The sequence below is a fragment of the Ooceraea biroi genome, chromosome 8 (assembly GCF_003672135.1).
Source record: "Ooceraea biroi isolate clonal line C1 chromosome 8, Obir_v5.4, whole genome shotgun sequence".
Lineage (NCBI taxonomy): Eukaryota > Metazoa > Arthropoda > Insecta > Hymenoptera > Formicidae > Ooceraea > Ooceraea biroi.
In genome coordinates, this window is record NC_039513.1 from 6,936,166 (window position 1) to 6,962,551 (window position 26,386).

Genomic DNA, 26,386 nt, shown 5'->3' on the forward strand with positions numbered 1-26,386 from the left:
TTACCTAAAAAATAATATTAACGTTTATTGCAACCGTCCATCCGTTTTTTTTTGTCGGGACCAGAGCAATGCGGGCGCTTTACAGCGCGATTGAGTTCTCGTTTGCTCTAAAGTCGATCGTCTTAGCGGTTTTACGGTACCGCGAACAGCTTTCTCCGTCCGGCACTTTCCTCGATCCCCTTGGCCTAAATGAAACCGTACCTAATCCCGTTATCCGCTCGTGGATTCCAGCTATATCTCGCACGCTGCCCCCGTGTCCTCTCTCTCGGGAGACTCCCTCAAAGGACAACTAATTCCGCCGCAAGTTTATTGAGTTTCGGTGAACCGTTCTTCGCGCCCTCGGATAGAACGCGTTATCGCTGCAATTGTCTATCCTTGTTATGTCGTCAATCGATAATCGAGCGTGCGCAAGTCGGACCCCAGCCGCGAATCCCTCGTTATCCCCGTAATGAGAATCCGCAGCAATTATAATCCCAGCGTTCTTAATTTAGCAGAGACCGAGTCTGAGCGCTTTCAACGCCCGGCGCAATCAGCGTTAGTGCGGCGATGAATTCGCTTTTATTTTTCCCCGAGCACACATCGCGCAAGAGCGTTGACTTATCGACAGACGTCTCCACGTAGTAATTTCCTCCACGAGTCACATAACATTTCCAAATACGATGCAGTAAACGTGACTGCAGACGCAATTTCCAACGACAATCACACGGTTCCAAATATAGAAAAGAAATATAAAGATGTAAAGGAAAGTATAACAGTAGCGAATGCCCACAGTAACAGCCAAGGAGACTTCCGCCGCGAAAGTGGTAGCGGACACCTAGCGACAGCGGAGCTCTCCCGTCTCGCAAGTGTCCCACGGGATGTCGGCGGAGAGCTCGACGTAATGTCGTTCCGTCGTACCGCTTTCGTCCCTTTACCCTACTCCCTTTATGTTCTCCCCTTCTAGCGTAAAGTTTTTTGCATTCGCCGGAATTGCTGCGCATTTGGCGAGCTCGGTTTGCGTGGTAATGGACTTTTTCGCGAGGGTACACAGGTGAGGAGAAAGGCAAGGCGTTCTCGTTAAAAACGTCGTCCCGCGATAATCGCTCGTTCTAAGTGCGCACGCGGACGACTCTCGAGTAGTCGCTCTTCGTCGTTAACGATCCATAATCGGACAATCTATTCTGCAAATGAGTCGAAGCTGAGAATCGCGTGACGACTTATCTCGGAGAATATTTCACGTCATGATATTCCCTAAAACGATACTCTAACAGATACATTAAGATAATTAAAATGCACGCGTTTTGTTTCATTTTTAACTGAAGTGAGAGATTCGGCGTGATTGTAACGTAATTACATCATTGTTCGTTACGTCGGAGGAAATTAATCTTCTAAAATCGAAACAATGACGTTCGAATTTATTTTTTCTTTAACTTTGAAAGCAATTCGAATTCGCAAAAATTGTTGATGAAAAAAGGTTAAACTATTTCGCCACATTCGCTGTGGTAGCTATTTCTAATGCATATCGTTCTCCCAAAACGTATACATTCAATGTCGAGCACTCTGACATTCTAACGCGTAATTAGTTTGTCGAAACCATGGTAGTAGTAAATCTGCACGTACTGAACCAGCAATTAAGCAAGGAAACATGTGTCTCGTAATGCATCATACGTGAATACAAATGACCCCAACAATTTGTATATGTACGTATATCTTGCACGAGTGACGTTTATGGACAATTAAAATACGTAAAAACAACGTGAACACGGGATGTCACATTTTCGTATTGCATATTAATACATTACAAAAAATCCACGCTCAAATAAACCGCTCGTGCATGAAACAGCGCGATATAAAATAAAACTTTTTAATAAAAGTTGTTCGTTAAATGTGATGTTACGAAGTGACGTTACAACTAAGGGATAAGGGATAAAGATTTATCGTTAAAGACAATATGATGAGCCCGCAGATTTTAGCCCCGTCTCGACGCGCAAAAAGGATCGAAACCGGAATGCAGGCTGCATTATACCAACGAACGCGTAAAACACGTGTACATGGAAGACGTCACGTTCAGCAAGGAGGATCATTAATATCACGAACGTCAGCATAGCCCGGGGAGACTAGCCGAGATTGTGTGTGTCCTAGGTCGTTGTATCTTTCCCGGTGAAGTTCCCTGCTGCGCGCGAGGCCCTTACACGGCGTAACGCAACGGCGAGACCCTCGCACGCGATTCATCCCCCTCGTTTTTCTTCATTCCGCACCACCCAACCTGATCTGCTCATTTATACCAGCCGATACCGCGAAAAAACGAGGGAGGCTGAGCCTCCCTTCCCGAAGCACGTTCCACGTTTAAGCTTCTAATTCGGCGTACTTGCACCTCCCACAGTCTGCCCTATCCCACCGATAGCCAGACTCTATCTTCGTGGAAGCCCTTAAACCGTCGCGACTTACGATTCCTCCAAGAGCCCGCAGCTGCTCCGTTACGGTGATCCTCGAAAGACGGATAGACTCGTATTCGTACGATGAACGTGAATCAATTCCCGAGAAACGTGATATAATAATAAACGATTGCCGGCTTGATTTATGAATGTGCTTTTGAAAATAATACTCTAGCAAGACCATGAAATCGTAACTATTTTTATATCGAGCAAGTCTCCATTAATTCTCTCTACAGAGAATGATTGTTATCTTTCGAACAACGATACCGTTTAACAAAAATGGATTAACAGCGGAAACTGATATGCTTCTCCTTATTTCGTTTTTCTATTTGTACAAGTTTGAGGATCGATTGGGTATGAGCCAGCGCAAAACATACTAAGAAGATTAAATGCGCTACGCCGTGTTACTTTTAATTAACATTACATAATCCGCCAGAGGTTTACATAAACCAATTCATATTGAGGATTTAAACAAAAGAATAAAAAAATATCGGGATATTTTTAAAATCTTTCAATGAAAAATGTGAAAATAAGCGTATATTTGTTTCAATGTATCATACAAATGATGTATTAAATCTCGAGCGCAGTTATAACGCAAATTTAATGTATTTTTTTGTCATGTAGAAAATTTATAAATATATTGAACATCTCTGAGCTATCGACTATAATCGGTTTTCGCGACCTCAATGCACAATTCGGCTCGATTTTTTTCGTTGTTTACCAAATGTATTCGATAACGCTACGTACATGCCAATAAAGATAGATCAATCACTGCAGTAGACTTACGTAGCCTTACACAAGTATAATGTACAATTGTAATGTGCAAGTCACGCAGCTTTAGTAGTTCCAGCAAAGTCGATTAAGACTGCGATTTAATCTTTCTTCGTTCACGTATGCATCTAAAAAGTACAGTAGTTTCATCTTCTATATATCGATAAACCTGAACAAAACATTGCTGACATCCAAATTTTCAAATTTAAATAAAATCAAAAAATGCAAACTAGATAACATAACCCAATAAATATTAAAAAAGAGAAACGTATCTTTTTAAAATATTTATAAAATGAATTTAAGATTTAAGATTTAGAGTAGAAACTTATATAAATAAGATGAAATTTTTAAATGTTGATTTTTAAGTTGAATATTTTGAGATCTAGATCTTTTCACATTTCTAGATTACACTTGGCGCTCTTAATAAAAGAACATCTTCGTTAAATTCACTTGATATCATCTACGATAAGTATCGGTTGGGTCCAGTTAATCCCCTTCGTCCGCACGAACGGGAATTCCATCGAAAATTGTCGGCGGAATAGAACGGTCGTGAAAAGATGGTTCCGCGAGGGTAGTTAGAAAATTCTTTCGCAAGTATGCGACGACCGTACGGGCTCGCGACGAACCCGAGGAGTAAAGATCGGAGCAGTATTAACCGAACACAAGCGAGAATCACGCGACTTCGACGTACTGCGAGAACCCCATCGTTCCTTCCGCACCTTCTTTCATCCTCTCTCTCGGCCAATTACCCGTAACAGTGTGGAGTAATTAAACGAAACGCATTCCAGATAAGCTGCAGATTTCCTGTAGAAACTTGGCGAATTACGCTCACGAAGAATCCACGGCATTCCAGATCTTGGGCTCGCTTGTCGTTCTTGGGACAATCCAAAGGGAAAGAGACTGAGAGGAACGCAGGAAGTACCCTCAACGATAAGAACCAATTGATAATCGCATTCTCGCTGATATTCCGATTTCATTTTCCACAGAATGCTCTAAGCTCCATTGAATTACAACAGGAAATTTAATCTCGGTACTCTTTCGCATAATATTATATAGTATAATAATACATATATAGCTCATATTATTACTTTAAAATAATCAGCGTAAAAAATTGATCATTAAAAAATTATATAATTTATCATTTTTATATGTCACAATTCTTTCCAAAGAGAATTTTTAGGATATCATCCACGTCCATTTCTTTCATAAGAAAAAATTTTAAATTCGTTGAGTAGTGAGATTCTCCTACGTAAATAAGTCTTAACGCTGAGCACTGTCCCGGAATGATACATTTTTATGAGCAGTAACGAAGAGGGTACCTCCAGCAGCGCGGGGGTGAATAAAGAGAAATGATTAATCGTGCTCCGCAGCCAGATCCCCTTCCCCGCGTAAAGCAGCGTCAAGGATAGAGCAAACGCCGTGAAAACGTTCCAGCTAATTCGGTTTTTCTTATCCCTCGCAAAGCGCAGATGCTTTGTCCCGCGAAAATTTGTCTCCCAGTCGTTTATCCACTTCGCTAATTGCGATCATCGCGCTTCGGATAAATTCACGCTCTCAACGAGTTGTAAGTCTCGCATACACATAGCTATGCAATTTATCAATTTTAATATTGTTATCTTTCCCACATAATATGCAACATAAATTTAATATTAAATGCTGAAAACTTGGAGGAACTATAAATCAGTGTTTTACAGTGCAATGGCTTACGAAATTCCTTTACGATCCAAACAGGACGCGAGATTAACGTTTCATCACGGTTAACGCATAAGGTACGCTATATCGAGAGTTATCAAATTTCCGATAACGCACGTCGCATTTCCCATGAAATACCGTATATCGTATATTTTGACGCAGCGTATCAACGACGTACGTAAAAGGTGTTGCATTTTCGAAAGAACATCGGCGCGATATCGCCGTGATATCGTGTTAGGGAACGTTCCGTATAAATAGCCGTCTATTTTATTCAGTTGCTCGCACTCGCTCGCTCACGTGCGAGCAAGGCGGCGCTCGGAAGCCGAGGGATTGAACCCGAATGTAAGCTCCTCTCGCCTCACGGTACGGTTCTCGCCGGCAAACGGAAAACCCGCGGTACCGTTCGTAAGTAATCTCATTCGACCCATTTCCCCGTATGTAACAGGCAAGCGGAGCTAGACTTTCCGGAGAGAAAGACTACTCGAGGCCGAGTAAGTACGAGTGCGCTGCGCACGAAATTCGGTAAAAGCGGGAATTCTCTGCCTTCTCCTGCTCCCCGTTCGTTTTTTTTTCTACCATTTTTAAACGTGTTCTTAATCCGCGCGTTACGCGGACGAGTCGCTCGCTGAAAAATTTCGCGAAACGAAATCAAACAGCGCCTCTATCGCGCATCCGTCCCTTTCACCCTTTGTTTCTCTTTCTCTTTTGAATGTCGAGTGCTCACGTCACCATCTGGCTGTGTTCTTCTATGCAGCGTTAATTATTAATGTCTCGCACCACGTGTATGCGGTGCTCGTCGAGGAGTGCTCACGGCTGGATAAAGCAAACTCGGGCGAGCGAATTAGTTTCGGTAGGATTAATCGCGTCGGCGGTTAGGCTAACCACGGTATCTCCTCTCCTACTCCTCTTTTTCCCCTTTCTCTCTTGTTGTAAACAATTTGAAATAGAGTCGGAGAGCCCGGATAGTGGATTTAAGTGGTATCGCGGTGGTGTTGCTTTGGGAAAAAAGCTTCCGTGAATAGAGTAGCGAAAACTCATGCCAAGAAGCTGTCAAGACCCAAGATTTGTCCACGATCCACGTAGATCTATATTTACGGAGACGCGGTATGTGACTTGGCGAGGGAAGCGCTTAAGCGCAAGAAGATAAATATCGTGATCAAACGCGCAAACCTGTTGTCTAGACGCAAATCTATCCTTGAGCCCGTGCTTTAGCACGGGAAGACAAACAGGTGCCGGTGCAAACAATGTCCCTTCTCGTTGAGAAAATAATTATGACAACTACAATGTAATATATTTTAAAGGAAAAAGTAGACCATCCACAGGTTCACCGACCACCGGTACGCAAGAGCAATGAAAAAATTTTATCACAAAAGGCGGTAAGGAGAAACGACGCGGCGGAATTTCGAGAAACGGGCAATGAGCATCGACGTATATCGCGAGCGAAATTTCCGACAAAAAAATATCCCGCTCGGATCCTCGAACACTTGTTATTGGAGATACGAATGATATTCCGTGGTGACAATCGGTTATCGATTCTGGACCAGCGTTCCATGTACTATCTGGATCCATCGCCTCAATCCAACTAGCTCTCCATCTATCTGACTATCATACCCATCTATCTACCCATCTATCCATCCATCCATCCATCCATCCGTCCATCCATCCATTCGTCCGTCCATCCGTCCGTCCGTCCAAGCATCCATCCGTCCGTCCATCCATGCGTTCCAGACGTTCAATCACCGGTCGTGCTGCGATGACCAGGTGATAATTACTAACCACGAGCGAGCTTAATCCTATTTCTATGCGGCTTCTTCCGCGGGCCGCTCGGGAATTTTCGCGGTAACACGCCAGAAAAATCGAGTCTGCGGCCGTGCATACGTGTACGTTGCGAGAGAACACCGCAAATAAACGGACGAACATGGAGAAAGGAAGTCGAGGATTGCGCGAGCGATGAACAGCGAGTGGAAGCTGATAGGAAAAAGAAAGAAACGAGAACTACCAGAGGCAGCGCCTGTGTTACATTGAGCCCGCGGATGAAATATTTTAATAACCACGTGATATTCACTACTTTGCACTGGGAATTATCTGTTGTCGTTACTCCGTCGCTACGATCGATAAATCGATGAATAGCGCACGAGAGTGCCGTCGAAACGAGGCTGACACGTGGGAGCAGCCCGTCGGTTAAAATATCCAGCGGGTTTCCGCTTGGGCAAACACGCGAGGCCAGCCACTACATCGCGCGCGGTCAGGAAGATAATTTGCCGGCGACAAAGAGCCGAATTCTCCCGTGTTGCACCCCCGAGTTTTTGCCATTTCCGTATTTCCCGTCGCAACGTCGACGTCGCCGACCTCCCACGCGCGTAAACACGTTGGCGAAGTTAATAATTAGAAGCGGAAGCGATTTCCGTCGACGTAGCGGACGGATAACGAGTTTCTGTTTGAGTAACGCGACGATGCGCCCCGTTGGTCTCGCCGTCGTACTTCCTTGGGATTTCGGGAAAAAACGTTGGACGTATGTGCCTGCTATTTGCCCGAACTTTGAATAGAGCTCGCGGATTGAAGAACTCGCGAAGACACAGGATATTCATCAAAGGCTCTTGCGTTTCTTTGATTGCGTATCATAAAGCATGAGCAGATAAAATATACGGGCCTTTGATTATACGAGCCTATCCTTTCTATCCTCAAACTTAAAAAATTTGCCTATTTTATTAGTTTAAAAAAGGATGGTTAAGAAACTGAAATTTTCTAAGTATATCTCTGTTACTTGAACCACTTTATCATTGAGAAGTACAAAAATAAGCATCTAATATTGAATACTAATTAAATTACTTTTTAAATTAAATTATTTATTCAATATTAATTAAATTTGGAAGCAAAATAGCTTCATTTGAAACGAGCAACAATGCTGTTGACATTTTATATATAAATTTGTAATCTCTATATTAAATTTCTCTATTTTTGCTTTCGGGAATATAGGTATTCATTGAGACGAGAATGTGAAATAAGCAGACTCGTGAAATAAATGTGACATAAATTTTTCCGTCAATCCGACATTTCACGAAACGTAGGATAAAAATGTGACAGTAACTGTCAAAGCGCTCCGGTGTCTAGAAAAATATTTCCCGAAAATAAAGAAGTATCGGGTTTCCACCTGACATATCGTATTAATGACGAATGCAACGAAATTATTTTACTGTCACCGTTTGTACACCAATCTAAAAATTTTGTTCTGCATTAATGTGAAAATTTAATAAATCACTATTAAATTATCGCCGCAGATATACGTACGTGTGTCAATATTGTCTCGTGAAAAAATGCAAAGATTATTAATCGATTACTGAAAGTGCTGACTAAAACTAAAGCGAATAACGTATTCTTCTTTGACAACGGTGTTCCAGCGTCCATCTCTCTAACGAGAACAAGACGTGCGATTTGTTAATTAAAGTATCAGCATCGTAGTTATATATATAGTTATACAGTAGTCTTTGTAATAAAAAAAAAGCAAAAGGGAATGAAAGAGACAGAAAAAAGGCTGATAAAATTCGTAGTCTCATAACGAATTCGCGCTTTCTGTGTCCGCTCCGATACCACTGCGAAATCCATGAACGAACGTCCATTAACGGGCCGGAACAGAAATATCGGTAACCGCTTTTCTATCCGCCGAATTTCGTCGGCACATGTACGACCTCATGTACGCTGTCGTTTCCGGCCAACAAACGCGCAGCATGCGCGCGAATCGATCGCAACTTCAAACAGATTTCAGGTCTTTAGCGCGGGCAGGTGCGAGAACGATTGCGCGTGGATTTCGAGAATAGTGCGAAAAAAAGAGACCGGGTCATTGAACGATCGCCACCGATATTTTCACTCGCGATCGCGCTCTAACAAGCGCGCGAATTTAACACACGAAATTTTGCCACGTCGCGCGTGTAAAAGGCGGTTCACAAAACAGAGCAACGCGATCGTTCCGCCAAATTCGTTCGCTGAATGCAAATGCCGCGCCATGCGATTGCATATGACGAATTCCACCGCCACGTTGTCATGTGCAGTTAGAATAACGTCACCATCGACACATTTGAGTCCAGCTGCTGAATATTTGTCAAGAAAACGCGCCAAAAAGACGCCTTTAAAGAAATATGAATCGATAGAAATTTATTAGATCTCGCACTATGTAATTGTTATCAAAGTATAAAATTTTACGTCATTCCTTTTGTATTATTATAAGGTGATACTTAGTTATTAATTGTCACAACTGTTGAAATAACTGAATAATTACAAAACAAGTAGTCACTGCAGAATGTTGTGATACTTTAGAAACAGGAATAACTAAGTACTTAAAAGTTTTACATAAATTTTACGTCGTATCTTCACAGACAAATTAACTTATTCTTCTCTCAATGATGTTCCAATCTCAATCTCAGTCTTAATCGTAAATAGACTCAGAGAAATTTGAAAAAGGTTTTGAAGCTGCGGATTGTTCCCCGAGGAATCGAACGCGCGTAGAACAAACGAGAGGGTTAAGACGATTGTGACACATCCCCTCAAGAAACATTCAAGTAGAACACGGCGGCGGCTTATCATCCTATTTGCACATATAACGCGGCATTCCGTATCGTTCTTATCCACGACCAAGATATGCAAATATCACTTGCAGCTTTCCGCCCGAAATCCGCGCTTAACTCGCCGGCAGGCTGACTGCTTGCGGGAAGGGCGAGGGTATTAACGGAAGTTTCCCGCCCTTCCCCGCGGTGCACTAACTCTCTCGCCGTCTTCATGAATTTTCGCGTAAGCGTAAATATCGTGCGTGAGACAGCACCCTTTCCTATCCCCGTCCCGCCAGGATCTTTCACCCCCCATGGTCACAAGCCGCAAAAAAGAGTGAAACAAAGAGAGAAAATTTCAACCCCCATTATACGCGGGCACAATAGGGCGCGCAGCACAACGACTTACCAACGTGAGTTCGTAATAACTCTGACGGTGGCTGCACAACGCTAAAGCGAATCTTATTATCTCATTACCCAGCGCGCGCGCGCGCGTTCTGTCCCATTATCATTGCCCGGCGTCATCGTTTTCTTTAGCGTCGTCGTTAATCTGTTATTGCCGTCATTTCTCCATTAATGTTTCTGCCGGTATTATCGCGTTTGATGATCATTACTTATCTCATCTCGCCGATTATCACGTAGCCATTCCGCCATTAATACCTCTGAAGATCGAGCTTTATTAAGAAAAGCAAACATGGGAAGTATGACTTCTTTATTATGAGGAAGAAATTTTTGTATAGCAATTTACTCGGCAATTAATTCATCGCGTATATTCATTTAAATATATCGCTGATTGAGGAGAGAAGCAACAGTTGATTCGTATCTCCTCGCCATACGTTACCGAATGACTGTCGTTTACAGCGAAAAGAACCAAGAACACTCGACGTCTCAAGGAACGAGGATACACTTACGGATTTCCAATTGCCGTGAAATTTCCGGGAGATCTCACGGAATCAGTCGAGTGATCGCAATAGACTCTACGTTATTGCAAATTGTCCACGTTATTTATGCAAACGAAACTCTCCTCGCGCGTTAACTCGCCGCAGATCGAATTTACATATGCAAATAGTAGCCGCGCCAATTCCTTAGCAAAAAGGACGAAAGGAACGGAAAAATCGACGCGCACACTTGAGTCCCGTTGTGAATCGTCGGACGGATCGGAAATCGATCCAAAACGTTCAACCACAAGACTCCCGATGAACCATGATAGAACCCTGAATGGTTTTTTCGAAGATCATCAGTAAGGAAATAGACGATAAAGTCGACCATAAAACAATTCGCGAAACAATCGATCTTTCTGATAAGATCGTTAAGAAAAGATATACACTTCTTGATTGACCAAAAAACGCTTATTAAGAGATCGTCGACTCGTGAAGAAATAAAGCAATAATAAATAATTAACAGTATTCGTGTTGAGCCACACAGACCTTCTTTAATCCCTTAACGCGCAAGCCCGAGTTAACTCAGGTAGCGCTTTATATTATGTAACACAGACTCGTGTTAACTCTGTTGAAAAATAATTACATTAAAGTTACTTACATACGTATGCACATCTGATGAGTACCAGACGAATACCAGATGAACTCATCAGGAATGTTTAATTCTGTTTACTCTGTTATCAATAATTATCCGCAATACCGACAAAAATCAGTAACTAAATCGTGCGTTAAGGTAAAAACACAAAGAAAGCGGGTTTTCAACCAGAGTCGTCGACGCCGATCGGTATTAAGAATACAATACAATCGGACAAGTCCGAATTTGCTTTTATTATGTGCGGTCTGATAACACGTATATATTCTTAATACCGATCGGCGCTGGCTGAAAACCTGCTTTTTTTGTGTTTCTACCCTTAAGGAGACTTTATCTTCGATAATCTCGAAATCTTCGACTTTATCGTCGCTAAGTCGTGAGTAATGAGGGATGTTCCCCGAATGAGATTGTCGACAAGGCACGAGGAGCTAATACTTGATCCGGTAATAAAATTCGTCGCGATAACGTCATTTCGTTTGGACGCGTCAAAGAAATCCTCAATTGCATCGCGCTCTTGCTTTTCGCGACGACGTAGTCGCCGTCCTCATAGCCAACGCGAGTCCGTCGTCCCTCGAGAACCCGGGACAGAAGTCTAGGCACGAAGTGCACTTCCGTGTAGAACACTACGGTCGTGACGAGAGGAAAAAAGGACGCGATAGGGCGTGGCCGGTAAGGGTGGCATGGGTTAAGTCGCGTTCCCCGGGGCGAGTATTTCGAAGGAGAGACGATCTTCGAGAGGACGAGGCGAGATATAAAAAGTTCGCTCTCGGTAGATCAACGGAAATATGGATAAGCGGCAGGAAAGTGGACGTGAGAGGAGAAACGTGGCTTCGTAACTTGGTCGTTCCCTTCATTCGTGCTCTCCTTCGATCTTTCTTTCTTTCTTTCCGCTTACCTTTTCTGGTTGTTTTCTATTTTTCTTTCGATTGTTCTCACGAAGGCTCTTATCGGTATTCGACTTAACGTTGTCTCCGTCGTGATATTAGGGGAACGATGCTAAAAACGACGACAGACCGGAAGCAGCCTCAAAGTCATCGCGTTATGTGCCATCGCTGGTGTATCACGCGTTTGATGCCGACATTTCCGGCCGTCCAGGGTGCTCATCCGCTATTTCGCAAATGCTAATTAAACTGGTTGAGAGTCGGCCGCACCCGTTCTTATGAAGAACAGATAAACACCGGACTAAATGCAATTCATTAGCGACGCGCCGGAACACAAAAGTCAGTCAAAAGGTGAATCTAATTAATCCGGTCACGCGAGGAAGCTGATTTTCGAATGTGCTCGTCCTGCGTACAATTTCGCGAGAAAAGTCCGGTTGCCATTTTAACGACACGTAAATACAATTTACCGCGCTGCTGCGCTCGGATTAAAAAAAAAAAAAGAAGAAAGAGGAAAAAGAGAAAAAAAACATATCGGGACGAAGACGCGGCTGTGTATACCTGTTGTTGCACATTAGCGGAAGAAAAATACGCCCATTATACCGCGCGTTTACCGTTTGGCCAGGTACACATCGAATAAAACGCAAAATGAATTACAGTCGTTATATATTCGAGGACATTTCCATGTAGTCACGCGCAGAAATTGCAAAGAGCCGTGGACGTAGAGCGTGTACGAGGATTGCCGCTTTGAACATGAACTTGTACGAATGCAGCATCATCTCGTGTGACGAAGTGCTCTTTCAACGTTCAATATTTAGTATTATTCCGCGACTACTCACTGCGGCCCGACTGAGCGAAAATAATCGCCATTTTTCTCACTTTACCCTCCGTCGTCGACAATTCAGACATACTGCGGAAACTTCCGGAGCGGATTGCATGAACGCGGAACCACGGTGACCGCCATTAGCGGTTGTATTGGATAATGGTATCGAGAACGGCAGAAAATTATTACAAGTTATTACAGAACAATGCGGCCCCAAGGGCAATAGCGTCCTCTGACTTGTTCGGAAATTAATTTCCTTACTCTCCATCGAGAGGCCGGTGCGCGGAATTTTGTAATTTAATCGATCCATCCGACCGATACGATACTGAAATAGATTGTATCAACGTGCACTTGCGCTATCGATGCAGCACTAAACTGTTAAGTAGATTGTTAAGTAATCCGAAAGATCGCAGTAACGACTAAATGCTTCAAATGTAACAGAAACGAGAGACTTCAAGATAACGCGATTGTATCACGTCTAAAAATATTATCTCGTTCATATTAATTATTTATAACATTGATATCTAGAACTGTTTCATATTACTCGGTTATTTTACTGCCTATTCAGAGAAATTTTAAGTACAACTGAGACAATGTGGCACACCGTCCGAAAATATCTTATTACCTTGCATAACAATACCACAACTCGTATAAATGCGGCACGTTCAAATTAGTCGAATATCTGCTAAATAAACGCGATGATTCCGATTCAATCCGCGAGGCGAGCACGGCTAAGGGAAAAGTTGATCGCCACAAGCGGAAAAAAGTTCGACCGACCGCGAGAAGTTAGTTCTCCGACGTACATCCGTAGTAATAAAATTGAATCTCTCGAACTGAGGTAAAGAGATGAAAAAAAAAAGAGAAGAGATTACAGCCACCGGTCTGTCCGCGATAATCTCACGCGATTTCCACGGAGAGGCGAAAACCCACCGTAGGTTTCTCGCTCGCAACTAGCACGTGCGCGTAAGCGCAAAAAAGAAAACGTAAAATCGCTCGTGCGTTCTCGCCTCGCCCTTAATTTTCCGCAGCAAAATTTTTTATTTCCCCGTTTCGCGCTACTTTTCGGGCGCTTAAATCGCGATCTCGCGCAAATGTTTACTGATTTCCGCCTCGGCTAGCTCTCGACAGGAAACGTCGAGAAACCGCTCCACTCCGCTTTAGAGAAACGATCCTGGAAATCCCGCGAATTTACCGGCACAAATTATTCCATCCCACAACGCGTTGGAGAAAGCGGAAGTGCAAATATTTACGGTATATCGCTCCTACGCGCACATTCGAGAAGATTCAAGTCGTTATATGCAATTTTTTTATTAACATATTTTAACATGTTCCCTACTTATAGAAAACTAGATAGATATACGGAGGAAGCAGTGGAGAGAGGGAGAAAGAGACAAGTGCGGGGAAATGCAGACTAAAAAGAGTAAAACCATCGACAGCGCGGCTGAGCCAGGCATGGTTGGGAAAAACGTTAAGGGCTTCGTTGGCTCTCACATTGGGCCGACCTCGATTTTTTGGTTGTTTCGCACACGCGCTTGCGACGCTATCATTTCCATTTGGAAATGTAAATTCAGCTACAGCTACTGACCACCCAACGCAGGACTTTTAATTCCCGACCGGTAATAACCTGGGTTTTACTCGCGATAGCGGCGCCGCTGAAATTATAAAATAAGGATACACCGTAAACGCTCTTTTCCCCTATCTTCCTCATTCCGCGTGCGCATAATTGAGTCACTATTAAGCAATTTGTATGTTAAGTCAACGACTATGTGCCGCGGATTATTTCGCAGCCAAAAATCGATGTTTACGCTTTGCGTTCTTCCCTCGGGCAATGGAATTTTTCAGTTAAATTTCCACCGACCATTCTTCGTTAAGACGATCAAATTAATGCACAATCGATACTGTAGCCGCGCGATCTCAGCCATGGAAGGATTCTCCAAAATTATACCAGTTCCCAGGCAGCGAAAGGAGCAGGAGCAAAAGAAGTAGCGCGTAAACTACAAAGAGAGACCAAAGAGTAACAAAGGGATGAAAGGTTCGTACGGTTACGACCAAGGGTTTACCACGAGCTAAAGTCGCGTCCGCAAAACCCTTTCTTCGATCGCCGCGGGAGCTCGCATCGTTCTCGTGGCAGCCACTGCACTGATAAGACTGGGACGACCAACTTCCTTGGCCGGCATCGTAAATTAACTGCCAGTCGTTCCTTGACAACTTCAACGAGCAGTCCTGCGTACGCCAAGCGCCGAGGAAGATCGATCCTCGAGCTGACAGCGCGCTGTTCTGTCAACGTCCGACGTTAAAATGCTCTCGTGTGAAAACGCACGTCAGACGCGACGGATTTTGCGAATTCCTTTACGACAGTTAGCGATCTTTACGCGAGGTATTCAGCACGTGGCAAAACATTTCTGATATAGAGAAAATTATCCTCAATATCGACTTTTATGTGTGAGAAACGCGTTAAGACATGTATTGTTAGACCTGAAACTATTTAAATCCAACAAATAAATTTAAATTTTATTTATAATAATTAAAAACTGATTGTACTATCGCGTCCGTAATCATGAAAAATCAACATTTTCCCGAGAGTAGATAGAATTTTCTTCATTATTTTTAGCTTCAGTTTTCATTATGCATTCTTTTAATAAATGCACTTAACTTCACCAGAAATTTGAAATTTTGCACGTTGCAAAAGCGAAATATCAGTACAAACGCATATAATTTACCCCGGCGAATAAAAAGTACGTAGTATGTTATCTCGCGCCCTCGACATAAAATAAATCTTGGGATATACAGTACTTGGCGTATATTTTCCCCAAGAATCTACCGTATACTGATGTCCTTATCGCATTCCTGCACGCTTTAGCGCAACTTGAAATTATTTAACAATACGACATAAAATGCAAATTCTAAAGTAGTCGTCCTTACCATGCCCATACATATTCTATATGATGTAGTTAAACAATGCGAAACATTTAATAATGGGAAACAAAGTACTTTCAAGCAATTAGCGTAGTTTGACATCCACAGACATTTCAATTGGTTTTCTCTTTCTCTCTCTCTTTTCTTACTATTTCTCTGTGCATTTTTCTAGGCGACATATCAAACTAAATTATTGATATAACTGATTCTTTATATGGAAAACCGACATTTACGAGAACGGGGAAAAGAAAGAAAAAGAATGCACAAATAAATTTTTAAAGTTCGTGCTGCAAAATACGTCAAGCGCGAATAAAGCGTGAATCAACTTAAATTACTTTGTTCCAGCATGGAAAAATGTAATAAACCGGATCTCTCTCTCTCTCTCTCTCTCTCTCTCTCTCTCTCTCTCGCTCTTTTCTCAACCATTATAAAAATTGCAGCATTGCGATAATTAACAACGAATAACCGTTCTTACGAGGCGAAAATATTAAACTCCACACTCATACAACTGTTACAATTATCGTCTTCCAGTATAAATAAAAGACACGCAACATGATGTTACGAGTATTCACTAACGTGGATTTCATCACGGCGTTCTCTGTGAGGGAAAACTAGCTGAATCAGATCCGACGGAAATATTACGCGCATGAATAAAAATTAGTTTCGTGTACAGGAAAAATAATAGGATTTTGAAATTAGACAATTGTGGAATTCGCGTCAACGAAATTTTATTTAACGTTTCCTTTCACCCACGATATAATGTAACAGTATCATAATAATATCATTTAGTTTAGATAGTTCATGCAAGCGCTGTTTGGTTACCAGAAACGTAGCGTGCCGCCCGGAAAAAATTAAACTTATTACTCAAGAGACAAGAAGCGTCGACAGAGACAAGGTAGGCGAGAAAGCATTAAAAGAGAGCGAACATCGTCGTCGTCGTCGTCGTCGTCGCTTCGACGACCCGCGGGATTCCTTGAGTGAGTTTGATTCACGATGCAGCGACGCGGAATACAAACGATGATTTACGAGGGTCTCGGTTTACCCGCATCGAGTTTGCGGCCGGCGACGACGACTACGACGCGTACCTAGCTACTTTCAAAGGCTCTTTACTCTTTACTCCGAGGACACCGGAGGTGCTCTGCACTTACCGCTTTGCCGCTCGCTTACCATCGAGATAAGTAGCCGCGCGTAGCAACCCCGACCCACGTCGCGATTTCGTTCCTCTCGCCGAGATAAATCCGCAAAGCGAGAGGAAAAGAGAGGAAGAGAAGAGAGTGAAAGGGAACATCGCTCTCTACGTGCCATCAACAGCTATGGTGTCGAAATACGACGATGACAAATTTCCACAGGAACATTCGCCACTACTTTTCACGCGTAGGCGAATTTCTGGCCTGGCGTTTTCTTACCATGTTTATTTGTAGCATTGGGAAAAATACATATGATCTTATATAATGTATATGTGTATATATATTTAAGTCTTTTAATTTTACATGGCACGTTATAATATTCTTTCCCGTCAATTTGCAAATCGTAAACATATCAATCATGAACGTATTAATCTAAAGCGCAAGCCCACTTTTCAGATATCAAATAATCTTTTCAGGAGAAGATTGCATATTACAATGTATTCAGTTCAATAATGCATGCAGATTACTTTTTCATCCCGAGAACTCGATTTTCTGCCAATGTTCACAACTCGATGATCGATATCAAAATGGTCCATTTATGCATCAGAGATCGTATTTGAAGACTTACCCTCATCGTACGAACGCTGTCTCGATAGTAACAGAGAGCTCAGTGAAAAAAATTGTTCCATCGGACGGAACAATTCGATTATCGCGTAATTGAATCGGCCGTTGATTGACCGTGAGTACAGAGCCGGTGCGCCGGAAGAACACGTTGGCTATAATTAAAACTGTAACGCGCCCATGCGAGGCGAGGTGAGGCGCACCGGTTTCGTTTCGGAAAATGTAACGGTACGTTTTTACATCACTTATTCGGCGCGCGCTCGATTACTTACACGTTCACATTTCAATAAACTTTCATCATTTTGCATGAAGAAGAACGTGTATCTACAGTCGCTGTCAATATGCGATTAATTAGAGCGCGCGGGCACCAGCTAATTTATACGCGGGAAACGATGTGCAAAAATTAATATCGCTCGCGCCGCCGCGTTGATGCCGGAAAACAATAATGAATTTAGCGCGGCACGAGGACGTGAATTTATCGAAATCAGAATTAACATTTGCAATAAATGAACGGCGACCATTGCTTCCATTGTTGTCATTACGCTGTACGAAAAAAGAAACCTTGATTATTTAGAGGTTCCGCTGTTTTTCTTTTTCCACATCGCGAATTATAATAAAAAGAATTATTTTTAATAAAAGTGCGAAAGTATTAAACAACATATTTGCCTTTTTATATTACTAAACTTTAACATAAATAATCTTGTAATAAAATTATTTATATTACAAACTTTGTACATCTCTTAGCTTTGTTTTATAGACATTGTGTAGAATTATATAGAAAAGTTTATTTACCGTCAGCTTACATATCATTAATAACAGCACTTCCATATAGCGATATACAAATAAATTGCTCATTGATGTAATAAATCTAATCGATGAAAATGTTTCCGGGAGCTGAAAGGATCCGTAGATTAATGCAGAAAGTTATGTTATTCCCAAAATGGATGATAGAAGCGAATATCCTTCTATTTGGGTTTCTTACGAGTTACATTCGATAGATACTTTTGAATAATCGACTCTGCAATATGCGAGATCACTTCAATCTCTATGATTCATCTATGATTGGAGCTAAATCGACGCGATTTCTGCCAGTACAGCACTTTCCATCAAAATTATGACTAACTTTCCATCGTGAGCAGAGCATTCCAACAGAGATGCGAACGATTTTTAATTTTTTAGTACTACTTTTATATAGCAAAGTAATTTATACGATTTGATCAAAATATAAAATATTTTCTATATATAATTCAGATTTGCAATGTGTATTTTTAAACAAAGAATTACTAGGGAAAATGTAGCGTATTAAAATAGGAGAACAGTTTCGTTAATTAAGTGCCAAGGTAGCTAAATGGATATCGAGAAATATATTGTGTTAATTTCGGATGAATTTTATTTTGACAGAAATTTTATTTAAATTTTCCAGATATTATTTTAATCCTAATTAACATAAAGTATTTGTGAAGAGAGCTACATGTCAGCAGTTTTTTCTCCCTAATCTAGATATTGTATGAATTGTATTTTTATCTGTTAGTATTTTAATAATTAAAGCGCATCTCTCGCGTTTCAGACCAAAAGTATCACATAACACATCGAGTTTGACGAGAACGGCACAGTAAATTCTATCTATCGCGCTGTGCGAGGAAGTTAGATGCATATTTTAGTAGGTCACAGCATTGTGCAAATTCGTAGTCTGAAAAACCGGCCATAAAGTTGTCGCGTCAATAACGGAGGATTACAATAATACCTCGTGGAAAGTTAGCTGAATGAAACCAGGAAACGATGGCGCGTGTTTCGTTGCAATGTTTCAGGCAAATTTCTGATAAATGTAAAATTATTACCGTAGATTGCTTTATTGAAGTAAGCTAATATCACAAACTCGATATCACTTTATTTATCACATAATTAGATAATACTTAATATTAAATAACTTCATTCAAGAGTTCATTAGTAAATACAAATTGTAAAATATAAATACACTTAAAAGAAGTAGAACATCAACAATAAAACATGTAACTAACATCCTGCGATGCATAATAATATCCATTATCTTAAAAAAGCTTGATTCTTAAATTATGTCAAATAGTTTTAATAACTCCAATATAAAATCATTAATAAATTAATTCTAACTAGATAAAATAGTAGATACATGTATAAGCATATGGGTGTCCCCCGTTAAGTTGGTATACGCTGCCAGAATGAGAGATTGATACGACATCATGGTGGTAAGGACTAGATGGAAGAGGCGTGTTATGGAGGGTAGAACTGACAAGGCAATAGCAAAAAAAATTGAGCGTGTAATTTGGAATGATGCGGGATCTTTTGAGCTTGATTATATGTATTAGATACATCGTTCTGTCAGGCTTTTAGTGGAACGATAAGAATCATTGAGATACTTCCGCATCGAGAATTAACTGTCACGCAACGCATTTATTCTCGTAAACCTGGCAAAGAGCGTCTTTTTTCTTCATTTTCTGGAGACTGACTTCGCGGGCAAGCGCATATAAGCATTATCAACTCCTTTCTGTTAAAAAATTATCATGATATTAAAATGATCATTATGGTAATTAAATATCATCTGGAGCATGCGGATTATTTAATTAGATCATATGTAGATTAGAGCGTAAATATGCAAGTAGCATAACTAAAGAGCCCTTGTGATCTTACTTTCGGTGAGTGTGAGAAGAATATTTAGTACTTTGTTCTTCAACAAATGTGATATTTAATAATGGAAATAAATAATGGAATAATTATACGAATATTTTGTAGACGTTAGAAATAGTATTAATTAAATTTTTTTCCATTTGTACATATTACTGTTCATATTACACCTGTTAATTAGGAAGAATTTGCAGTCATAATTAAAATGAGTTAACAAAGAAGAGAAAATGATTCATCTAAATTCTAGACACATTATCAATATTAAAAGAACCGCTGCCATCAACCAAATATCATTCACGATCTGAAATATTTAATTAAAATACGATTTAATTACGTTACCGCATAAATGTACGCGATGAAACAAGAAGAACTAAATAATATCCAAGTTTATAACAATATATCATTAATAAAAGAAAGAATTTGATATGATTTGGTAAATTAAAAATACACTAATTAAAATATTCGTGATTTTGATTAAAATTGCAGGACATATTTATTAAAAAAGAATTTGATATAAAATGATCATAAACCCATATATAGATACCACTGATTAACGATTTTCGATTGCGAAATAAGCTTAAAGACTTTTCATCAAGATATGTTAAATATGACAACGTATATGGAAACGTTCCAAACTGAAAATTTTTCAAGCAAAAATACCCATACTCTATTCAATGCTTATATAACGTGTTTTTAGCATCATTCTCAATCTTGCTGAATGGAAATGAGCAGATGTGCCAGGATAAGTGTTACGCGTCGATCTCTCGAGAGGGATTTTCTTTCGTGAAAGATCGATAGAGCTTCGGATGGTTCGCCTACATATATGTATTCATGTGGCAAAGGGAGGCAGCAGGAAAGAAATCTTTGACGAGATGGTTTCCCCGATGAAGCTTTTTGCTGAACGTCTTCAGCGTTCGCTAGCTTTTGCCCCGCAAATGCTGGGCGTATAGTCGCCAGACGACGTTTTCACATTGTTTGCGAGGGAAAAAGCTACGGAATGTGAACCCCTTGGTTCGCGAGACATATAACTCGAATTTTGCAGCTGTCGATGCTGCCCCAATTGTAGATTTATCGGCGAGTATTTGAAGCTTTATAATTAAAAATAATATCAACGAGAAGATTCCACTCCAAATTTGCGATCTTTTCTCAATCTATCAATACAAACTATCAAAAAATGTTTAAGTTCCGTTCGATGTCACAAGAATAAAAATGTAATGTAAATCTTTTGAGATGAACATTTATTTAGATATATATTACACAGACGTAAGATGTACCCGCAATGCAATTATGTTTACAGAAATATCAAGCTGCGAGTTACATCGCTTTACATTAACGTTACAGAGTTATATCAAAAGAAACAAAAAAAAAACAGATTATATCAAAACAAAAACCGCTCTTCCCTGAACCTGTTTGCATTAACGAGATGAAGCCACTAGAAGCTATCTGCAGCATCGATCTTCGTTTGATGGAGCATAAAATGACACTATCATTCTTTCCTTACAGCATCGCGTAACAAAATACTGGTTCACGTGTCGCGATAATAGCGCGTCCTTTTCTTAAAAGAGCGTTAATCCTACAACACGTCGGGACAATCGCTGCTTAAATGATCGACGACGGCGGTCGGGCTATTTTTCTTTACGTCCGCGCGCAAAGTCCGTACAAAGTAGCGTGCACCGAGCAAGTTTAATCGAAAAAATTGTAAGACGAGACCGACAACAGCAATGGGCTTTTCTGCAAGGAAAGGTCGAGCGGTGGATCGTCGTCTCGGGTAATGAAGTTGCAAATCAGCGCAGGCCAGGGAAGCAGCGCAGGGGAGACGAGGGGGCAGCGAAAGCGGAAAAACCTCCGAGAAGGACGAAGTAAAAGTTTTGAGCTCGCGCGACTAGCGTTGTTAAGTTTCCGCTTTGCATATTTCGCTTTTAAACGGCCGCAGCCACCGTCGTTCGTCGTAATAATTCGCCACGCCGCAAAATTCGCCAACGGGCTTCGCTGTATGCGCGCCGCATTATTTGTCGGTCGTTTCTGTAACTCCGTCTTGTTTGTCGATCGTTGTTACAGTTGGCGCGCGAAACCCGCAGTCGAAGGAGCATTCTGCGTGGTACTCGAGAATTTAACAAGGATTCCGCAACCGAAAGCTCGTACCGTTTTTATTATAGGGAAAAGGCAGAAAAGCCGGCGATTGTGTCTACCTCGAGAAAATTATGAGAATATTCGCAGCCGATGTTTAACGCAATGTCGTTTATTTAATTTATTTCGTTATTTATTGTACGTACCGTTATTGCAATTGCTTTTATGATTAATGCAAATGACTCATCGTTCTGCATTTGCATATTTTATGAATAGAGTACCTTTGTCTCCTGGAGATATAATATCAAAAAATTTGTATCAATAATGCGCATTATATGCATGAGATGCATAATATAATTGATTGTGTGTATTGATAGGTAAACTGCTGTACGTTGTTATTACGAATTAATAAAGAATTGCAGGAAAACTGCAGAGTTACTAAGAGATAATTTTATTACAATTAAATAAAAAATATTATTAAAAAACAAAGATGCACTTAACAATTCTTTTGCACTGTTCTAATTATATTTTATGTAAATTCCTTCAAGAAACTCTTCAAATGGTGATAATAATTTTAATCAACCTTTAAAATTGACTTTAATAATTGACCGAGTTTCCTTTAAATATATTACCCGAGATTATGTAAATATACTCCGTTATTCTCTAGCAAGCAGTCTACTGCGCTTTTGCAAATCCCTAGTACTTCTTAATTACTTAAAAAACAAATTTTTGTGTACCAGCAGATTAACAAATTAATAAAGAAGATTAAGAAATAAGATGTCCCGATTTTAATTTGAACCTTCTTGAATTTCACTAACAGAGTTTTAATATTTGAGGTACTTGTTATAAAATAATGTCTTTACTTTTAATAGTGAAAATGAATACTAATATAGTAAATAGAAAATTAAAAATAATTTAAACAATGAATTTATTATTCAGTGTTGTTATAATTATTCAGTATTATTCAATAGTAATTCATTAAGGCATCCGCGAAAGTTTATGCTTTCAAACAGCACTGTTCTATTATTCTGCAAAATGGATTTTTCCATGTTATCATTACATGTATAACGAAGTTTGGAAAGTCAGTTTTGCTATTATCATTCGAGCACCCTGTTGTAAAATGCAATCTGGAAATTAACATGTTCGGAAATTACACCATTCACCGTTTACGATCGTTTAGGTGGATATTTATCTCCGTGCCAGCGCCGAAAGTCTGCCACACTATTACCTTGCCGGCGTGGTATAACCTTATTTAAATCATCGCCACGCCGACTAATCAACTTGTTAACTTCGTCGAGTACCCTTCATGCAGAGCGTTGCGTAATCTATCATAATGCCCCCGCGTCTGGCCAGAATATAAACTTTTCGACCATACATCACGCCTGGTTATTAACGTTGCGCTGCAAGCGACGCCGCCGCGATATTTGTTTCCCTTGACCAAAAGTAGTGCAAGCTGCTACCGTCCTATTGCGACGATTCGTTTAATCGACAAAGATATCTTGCGCCGTAGATCATCATAAGAAATTATTTAAAATAATAAATTATCTCAAATTGTATGTCTCATTAAAATTTAATTAAACCAGATGTTTTTAAATAAATCCAGCTTCAATGTAGATTTTTAATACATTGTCCAAAATAATAAAACTAACTTTCTTGTTGAGAATAAAAGAAACAGATATAAGATACACTTATATAATATTCTACTTTTCCGTACCAAATTAAAATGTATAAAACAGTTTCCGATTTTTGCCGTAATCGGCGAGTATTAAAGGTCTAAAGATAGATATTGACCGTCTAAGGATCGATTGATCATCGAATCCTCCGGCTCTCAAACGTATCGGCTACATTCTTCTTCCGGCACATACAATCTATCAAGATCCCGAAACCAGGTAATACGTTGGAATATAGGAGAAGAAGAATGGACGGGGTGTGCTATATCTTTCTCCGTCACCACCACCATCACCACCACCGTCGTCGTCGTCGTCGTCAGACATCGCGTTGTATTGGCGTTCCAATTAAGCCACACCATCTATCTACGAACATACCTATTTCCGTAACCGTGGTCAGATAATGCCAAGTACCGACTGTCGATCGGCGAACGATACAGTACATCCGTCGACGCCGAGAATTGGCAACGCACGTCGCGAACGTCGGCTATTATGCATTCAGCGCTGCTACGCTGATAGAATACGAAACGTTCGTTGGTTTTCCGCGCCTTCCACGATTTCCAGAGTTCTTAAGAATCTCAAAGTTGCACTTTGATAAGGATCAGAATTCTAATGACAATGAACAAAAATTCTCGCTCGATTATTATTATCAAGTCGACCGATGCCTCCCACACATTATGATGATTTATAGAACACGAAACTGTATTGTGTGTTATGATATCATTAGCGAGTTTAATTGCAATACGTTGGTAACTAATTTAGAAACTGAGTCCACAATTTACAAACAAGCGGCGAACGCACTTTACGCTTCTGTGAGATCATTGTGAGCGGATAAAGCGAGTAATATCACATGATATGAATCTCGTGTTAAAATCGTGATAATTGAGCAAACATAGGTACATGATGTTCAGATATTATCAACTTCTCCAATTAAGATAAATCAGATTAAGATAAAGATCAGGGATACACGTGCGTGACTCTCGCGATATTTACAACAAAAGAAAGAAAGTCTAACAATAAGTCTGAAATACAATAATCTTTACTGCGCCAATGAAAATATTATGGTTAATATTTTATATTGCAAATTTGCTATAATCTAAACATGTAAATGGAAGATAATCATTTAAGATTTCACATTAATTAATTAAAGCCGTAACTTATATAATATATATATATATATATGTATATATACTCAGAATTCTTTCACATGATCTCGAAAAGAATTTAATCGAAAAGAATTATCGATCCAAAAGAATAATAGACAATTTCGTGATTTCAGATTATAGCTTTCCTCGAGTACTAGACCCTCTCATTTCTTTTCTTAGCCAAAAGAAAATGAGAACGGAGCACAAGCAGAATGCAAACAACCCTGATAACTAGAGGAGGAACCATCGAAGCATCTCGAGTCACATAAGATATTGGATACAGCCTCGATAAGATATTGGATACTCTCGCGAGGTACATTTCCCAAATTATCCGTATCGTTCTCCGTCTAAGTGCAACTAAGAAATCGTCTTCTATTCCAATGGAGTCCTTGACCAACAGGAAACCGGGAAAGCATCGCGACGACCTACTTCTCCCGTGCCAAGTGGCGCGATTGACGGACGCGCGCGTATTTCCCGAGGAAATTCTCGGTGCAGCAAGCTCGTGATCACGTCGGGGTTGTCGACTTTAACTAAAACGTACAAAACGAGGCAGCGCCGGTGGTCTACAGACGGATGTACAATCGGACGGGAGACAAGACACCAGGGCGACTCCGATACAAAGGCAGACGAGGCAAGGAGACGAAGCAGGAAAAGTAGAGTCCAGCAAGAAGTTTCCTTGCTCGCTTTTGAGGTTGGCGGGTTGCGAATAACGCGACAGCCGATACTGGACTACAGGACTCTTTTCTTAGAAGGGGATCTCGCGATAGCGAGAATGAGTACATCGGTGTGTATCGCGTGCTCATAGTGGGCCATATCTCAAACAACGTAATCAACGTGAATATACAAGATATACTTTTCAGATAGTGAAAGAAATTTTTCATTTTATCTCCCATTCAAATTACTTTTCTTGATTCATTTGGCATTTCCATTTTTCATAGTAATCTTTATTTTGCACTTACAGCTGGTTATTTTATACTTGATTTTTATGCTTTTACATATATTTCTAAAATAACTTTCTCTCGATCGCGCAAAAACAGCATTGTGAATATTGAAATGTTTGTTTTAATTGGGCATATTTCGATAAAATCAAGTGCGAAAATCGAATTACCGTAACATCCGTATTGCCGTATATGCCAGGACTCGAAATCACTTTACAATCGTAACGTGCGTGTTGGTGGAATGCGGGAAGAGCGATAGTAAAGCGGAGTGCGTCCCCCTAAATTGGCTGGGTTCTGTTATCAGTAAATTAGCATTTTGCGAGGAATTATCGATAAACTCGCCCATTCGGTCAGGACGAGCCACGAATTCGGCGTCCAATTAGCGTGTTACCAAAAATGATCAGTGCATGAATAGTTGGTCCCTGAGGGGATTCACCGCGAGCTATCGCGATCGATCGACTTGTTATTGCTATCATGCAGCAATGCAAAGAACATGTAAGAACAAATTGCGCTAGAATGTATTCAAACACGTAAATTGAATCATACATAACGTCATGTGACTATGATGATGACACAAAACAATATCCGTTAACTAAATCGT

General features: G+C 40.5%; 1 protein-coding gene across 3 annotated transcripts in view; it reads right to left on the reverse strand.

Moving 5' to 3' along the window:
• Window positions 1–26,386, reverse strand: part of LOC105287853 (furin-like protease 2) — a 279,497-nt gene that overhangs the window by 137,571 nt on the left and 115,540 nt on the right. The window lies entirely within an intron of this gene.